The following is a 7161-nucleotide window of genomic DNA, read 5'->3' as shown; positions in this document are numbered from 1 at the left end:
CTTCTATACTCAATGCCCTGTTGAAGGCCTGTGTGCCAACTGCCTTCTACACTGTCCTGTGTATCTGAGACTCAAATTTCAGAAAGCCGTGTACCTGATCTCTAATGCCCTTTGTTCCACTAAACACCTTAAGGCACTCTCGTTCATCATTAAACTCCTACCTGGATTTGACTTTCCAAAATGCAAGACGTCACACTTATCTATGTTAAACTCCACATGCCACCTCCGCTGCAATTTTTGGTAGTGTCCCTCATTGGATCCCTTCTATTTTAGTGTCATCTGCAAACTTACTAACCTTGCGTTGTGCACTCTAAACCAAATCACTGATATAGATAACAAACAGCAATGGGTCCAGCACCGACCCCTGAGGCACTCCACTAGTCACAGGCCTCCAGTCCGACAAGCATACCTGCACCAGAGCCATTTGCTTCCTAACAGCAAGCCAACTGTGTCGCCAATTTGCCAGTTCACCTTGGAGTCCCTGCCATTTTGTATGGTTCCACACATAGATAAGCTTACTGATCTTTAAGAGGCCCTATTCTCTTCCTAGTTAATCTTTTGCCATTAAAGGATTTGCAGTATTTCTTTAATGCCTCGTTAGCCCTATTTCTAAAGCCATCTCATGTCCACATCTTTCTGGCCCGATTTCCCCATTGACGATATATTAACTGCCCTTATACTCCTCTGGGGATCCACTTGATCTCAGCTCTGTTTACCTGAACATATGCCTCCTTTCTTACCATGACCATAACGTCAATATATCTAGCCACCCAGCACTCACTGCACCCACCAGCCTGGCCAATATCACTAATAGGAGCACGTCGGCTCTGGACTCTCTGAAACCAAATTTTGATGGCCTTGCATTTTCCAACCATCCCTTTAACTGTGAATAGGGTATCCCAGTCAGCCTTTCACAGAGCTCGCTTAACACTTTCAAAATTGGCCTTAGTCAAAGTTAGAATGTTAATGTTTACATCAGTTCTTTCCTATTTCACAACTAGAGTAAAACTAATATTTAGGCGTAACAGACTTGAAAAGTTAAATAGACAGTTCCTTCTTCACAGCACTAATTACCTGGGTGGCAACTTTCAGAGATCTGTGTACATGGACACCAAGATCCCTCTGCTTATCTACACTACCAAGTATCCGACCATTAGCCCACTACTCAATCTTCTTGTTACTCTTACTAACGTGAATCACTTCGCATTTACCTATATTGAACTCCATTTGCCACCTTTCTGCCCAGCTCTGCAGCTTATCTATATCCCGCTGTAAACTGCCAGATCGTTCCTCACTGTCAACAACTCCACCGACTTTCGTATCATCCGCAATCTTGCTCAGCCAACCTTCTAGCCCCTCCTACAGGTCATTTATAATAATCATAAACAGCTATAGTCACGAAACAGATCCTTGCGGAACACCGCTATTAACTGCACTCCAAGAAGAACCTTTACCATCAACTACTACACTCTGTCTTCTTCCAGCCAGCCAATTCCGAATCCAATCTTCTCACGCACCCTCAATGCCATACCTCCGTATTTTTTGCAGTAGGCTACCATGGGGAACCTTAACAAAAGTCTTACTAAAATCCATATGCAGTACATCAACCGCTTTACCCTCGTCCACCTCCTTAGACACCTTCTCAAAGAATTCAATAAGGTTTGTGAGGCATGACCTGCCCTTCACAAAACCCTGCTGACTATCCTTGATCACATTATTCCTATCCAGATGTTCATAAATCCTATCCCTTACAATTCTCTCTAAGACTTTTCCCACAACAGAAGTGAGACTCACCGGCCTATAGTTACTAGGGTTATCCCTACTCCCCTTCTTGAACAATGGAACCACATTTGCTGTCCTCCAGTCTTCTGACACTTCCTGTAGAAAACGAGGACATAAAAATCAAGGCCAATGGCTCTGCAATCTCCTCCCTTGCTTCCCAGAGAATCCTAGGATAAATGCCATCAGGCCCAGGGGACTTATCTATTTTCAGCCTTTCCAGAATTTCCATGATCTCTTCCCTACATACCTCAAAGCCATCCATTCTAATTAATTGTGACTCAATATTCACATCGGCAACAATTGTCCTGTTCCTGAGTGAATACTGAAGAAAAGTATTCATTCAGCGTCTCCCCATTCTCTTCAGCCTCCACGCACAACTTCCCACTCCTATCATTGGCTGGACCTCTTCCTAGCCTCGTCATACTTTTATTCCTAACATACCTATGGAAAGCCTTTGGATTTTCCCTAATCCTACCAACCAAGGACTTTTCATGCCCCTTCCTTGCTGCTCTTAGCTCTCTCTTTAGATCCTTCCTGGCTACCTTATAACTCTCAATCGCCCCAATTGAACCTTCATGCCTCATCTTTACATAGGCCGCCCTCTTCCCTTTAACAAGGGATTCCAATTACTTATTAAACCACGGCTCCATCACACGACCCTTTCCTCCCTGCCTGACAGGTGCATACTTATCAAGGACACTCAATAGTTGCTCCTTGAACACGCTCCATATATCGATTGTGCCCTTCTCTTGAAGCCTATTTTTCCAAACCACGCATCCTAAGTCATGCCTCACCGCATCATAATTTCCCTGCCCCCATCTATAACTCTTGCCCTGCAGTGCACACTTATCCCTCTCCATCACTAGTGTAAAAGTCACGGAATTGTGGTCACTGTCCTCAAAGTGCTCACCTACCACCAATTTTAACACCTGGCCTAGTTCGTTACCCAGAACCAAATCTAGTATGGCCTCACTTCTTGATAGCCTGTCTACATATAATGTCAGGAAACCCTCCTGCACACATTGGACAAACACCGACCCATCTAACGTACTCGAGATATAGCTTTCCCAGTCAATATCTGGAATGTTAAAGTCCTCCATAACAACAACTCTATTACTTTCATTCTTCTCTGAATCATCCTTGCAATCCTTTCGTCTACGTCTCTAGGACTATTAGGAGGCCTGTAGAAAACTTCTAACAGGGTGACCTCACCTTTCCTATGATGGCGAGTCTTCATTCATCGTCCTTTCCATCGCTGTAATACTATCTTTGACAAGCAATGCCACACCTCCCCCTCTTTTACCCCCACCTCTGACCCTACTAAAACATTGAAACCCTGGAACCTGCAACAGCCAATCCTGTCCCTGTTCTACCCATGTCTCCGTAATAGCCACAACATCGAAATCCCAGGTACCAGTCCACGCTGCAAGTTCACCTACCTTATTTCGTATACTTCTCGCATTGAAATATACGCACTTCAAGCCACCTTCCCGTTTACAGGCATCCTCCTTCGAGATTGATGCCATGTCCCTACACTCAAGGTCCTTCACCCTAAAGCTGCAGTCTAGGTTCCCATGCCCCTGCAGAGTTTGTTTAAACCCTCCCCCCACCACCTAAAGAGCACTAGCAAACCTCCCCACAAGGATACTGGTGCCCCTCAGTTTCAGGTGCAGACCATCCTGTTTATATAAAGGTCCCACCTTCCCCAGAAAGAACCCCAGTTATCCAGATACCGGAATCCCTCCCTCCTGCACCATCCCTGTAGCCACGCATTTAACTGTTCTCTCTCCCTATTCCTCTGCTCTTTATCACGTGGGACGGGTAACAAACCAGAGACAACAACTCTGTTTGTTCTAACTCTGAGTTACCAACTTAGCTCCCTGAAAGCCTGCCTAACATCCTCATCCCTCTTCCTACGTACGTCGTTTTTGCCAATGTTCACCATGACTTCGGGTTGCCCCCCTCCCCCACAAGGACCCGGAAAACACGATCAGAGACGTCACGTGCCCTTGCACCTGTGAGGCAACATGCCAAATGTGAGTCTCTCTCGCCCCCGCAAAACCGCCTATCTGTGCCCCGAACTGTCGAGTCCCCAATAATTATTGATCTCCTCTTCTCCAACCTTCCCTTCTGAGCAACGGGGATAGGCTCCGTGCCAGAGGCCTGAACCCCATTGCTTACCCCTGGTAAGTCGTCCCCCCACAAGTATCCAAAACGGTATACTTGTTCGTGAGGGCAACGGCCGCAGGGAGTCCCTGCCCTGGCTGTTTCCTCCCACTCCCCCTCACTGTCTCACATCTGTCTGCAATCTTTGGAGTGACTACTTCCCTAAAGCTCCGATCTATGACCCCCTCTGCCTCCGGAATGATCCTAAGTTCATCCAACTTCAGCTCCAGTTCCTTACCAAGGTCTTGCAGGAGCTGGAGATGGGTGCACTCCCTGCAAGTGTCAACAGCAGGGACGACCATGGCATCCCTCACCTCAAACATGTTGCAAGAGGAACATTGCACTTCCTTCACTGCCATCCCTCTAAAAGTAACCTTTAAAAACAAACTAGGTGAAACAATAGAACAAACAAAATGCAGCACTTACCTGCTTACCACAACGGGACTTATTGTTAGGTTAGAGGAGGAGGGCGGGTGGGAGGCACTACCCTTGTCAAGCCTCGGGTTCCTCGCCTGCGTGCCTTTATAGGGAAAACCTTCCCAGATAAGCTTGCGCTACACCAGTTTCCGTGTCCGCTCCGCGCTTTTTTTTTAAAATAACTTTTAAATTTAAACCGTTAAACAAACGTAACAGCGTCTACAAACAGACACTGTCAAACAGCCCTTACCTGCTCCGCCGGGAGACACCATGCACTGACCATTTCTAACTTGATATACTCACCACTCCAGAATATATCTCACTGGTTTATTCCATTTGCTGTTTGAATCTTGAGCTATGAAGTACAGTCTTAATGAAGCCAATAATCTGCTGCTGATGCTCCTGCCTTCAATCCTGCCGAAGCAAATCTGATTCGAAGTCGCACCAAACCCCCATCCATTTGTCATTCAAGTGTATGTCGATGAATACTGCTGTTATATCTGGCAATGCCTTTATTTTAACATTCTCAAACACTTTTCCTTATCTCTCCATGAAACTTCCCGCGTTCTCTCTGTTGATTAACAAAAAGCCTGACAGTTGTTTGTATTTAAAATAGTTTCTTCCATGTACGTCCCTTCTCAAACAATATGTTTCGCAGTCAACGATTCCAATCGCGCACACTCTCTCTCTCTCTCTCTCTCTCTCAGTCTCTGGTGAACACACACACACACAAACGCAGAGAGAGCAAACCTTCCCATTGTCGGCAGTAATCTGATGCTAGTATAGTTAGCATATGATAGTAAAGTTTGCAATGCTCTCCATGCTGGGCAGATAGTGTAGTTTACTTCGCAGCACACTAGCATGGTCTGCACAGCTCTCCATGTTGGGCTATCATCTTGTCACAGTTTATGTTGTTGTGGTGTTCTGTGAAGCAGATTCAGAATTTGATGTAACAAACCATTTCAGCTAATCTGGCAATGCCTTTATTCACTGTTCTCATACTTGCAATTATACTCACAAAGATTTCAATTCTCCAGTTAGTCCCACTGTTCTGACTTTTTCCATATATTTCCACAACATCTTTTCAGTTAATTAACTGTCTGTTTGTCTCTTTAATGTGAATCTCTTTGTCTCCTTGTATCTTTCCCTGGCCTTGGGATTTGGCTCCCTAGTGTAGATTAGATTACTTAGATTAGATTAGATTACTTACAGTGTGGAAACAGGCCCTTCGGCCCAACAAGTCCACACCGACCCACCGAAGTGCAACCCACCCATTCCCCTGCATTTACCCCTTCACCTAACACTACGGGCAATTTAGTATGGCCAATTCACCTCACCTACACATCTTTGGACTTTGGGAGGAAACCGGAGCACCCGGAGGAAACCCACGCAGACACGGGGAGAATGTGCAAACTCCACACAGTCAGTCGCCTGAGTCGGCAACTGAACCCGGGTCTCTGGTGCTATGAGGCAGCAGTGCTAACCACTGTGCCGCCGTGTCACCCGTATTGAATGCTGGCATTATGTAGCTCAGAAATAATGAAATGTGGTGTGTCAAGCTGTTGTTCACTTCCTGGTATGTCCCATATGATGGTCCATGGACAGGCGTGTTTCATAAGTTATGAGAAACATCCTTGTAACTTGTTCTGTACCTGTGGCTGTCCCTCTCAGGTGACCTTGCGATCAGTAACATGACGAAGCTCACTGAGTAAAGGACCAGGCATCTAAACTGCCTGACAATGCTGTCACGTTTTTAATAAAAAGGTTATTTTCTCTTTTTTTGAGTAGAGCCTCCTGAAAACTGCTCAAGTAAACAACTTACAGAGCTTTTATGGTTTTTTAATAAATAGTAGTAACAATGGCCAGCTGGCACAGACCAGGCTTTCCTTTTTTTTAATTGTAGCTTTAACAATCACCACGAGCTTGGGGTCCCAGAAGGGTTCTTTGTTTTAGTAAATTATCCCGAGCTGCTGTTCTCCCTGTAACCTCACTTGATGATGTTTCCTCCTGTATTGGAGAACTGTATGCAAGAATGCATTTCTGAATGTTCCTTTTTTGCCAAGGGGTGTGTATAGGTGATTTTAGTATATTGGAATAGTTCATTTGCAGAAGGTACTGTATCCATTATTCGGTTAAGTTTTCCAATAGTTAAGTTATTCTAAATTCCTCTTCATTTTGTATGGATTTTAATTACAGTGCTAAACAATATTGTGTTTTGCTTAATGGTGAGTGGTTTGACGAGTAGCATCACATCTGGAACACACAACTCACATCGACTTTTAAAATGAGAAAAGGTTTGGCATCCAAGCTAACTTCTTAAAATAGTTTGAGACAGTCTGGTTGGTCTATCGCAAACTGGGGACTCTTGTCTGGTTCTAAATCGATAATATCAAATTGGGTTTAGAATTTGCAAACAGACCATTCGGCCCAACAAGTCTACACCCACCCTCCGAGGAGAAACCTACCCAGACCCATTCCTCTCCCCTGTTATTACACATTTACCCCGACTAAAGCACCTAACCCAAACACCCCTGAAAACTATGTACAATTTATCATGGCTAATACACCTGACATGCACATCGTTGGATTGTGGTAGGAAACCAAAGCATCCAGAATAACCTCATGCAGACACTGGAGAGTATGCACCAGGAGGCTATTGGGTTCAAAAGTCCAATGGTGGGAATAAAATTGGGCCCTTGAAGACAGAAACAGGGGAATGTATTACAGGGAACAAAGAAATGGCAGAAGAATTAAATGGGTACCTCAGATCTGTGTTCACTGGGGAAGAAACAAGCA

The sequence above is a fragment of the Hemiscyllium ocellatum genome, unplaced genomic scaffold, assembly GCF_020745735.1.
Source record: "Hemiscyllium ocellatum isolate sHemOce1 unplaced genomic scaffold, sHemOce1.pat.X.cur. scaffold_103_pat_ctg1, whole genome shotgun sequence".
NCBI lineage: Eukaryota > Metazoa > Chordata > Chondrichthyes > Orectolobiformes > Hemiscylliidae > Hemiscyllium > Hemiscyllium ocellatum.
This window is presented reverse-complemented; position numbering follows the sequence as displayed.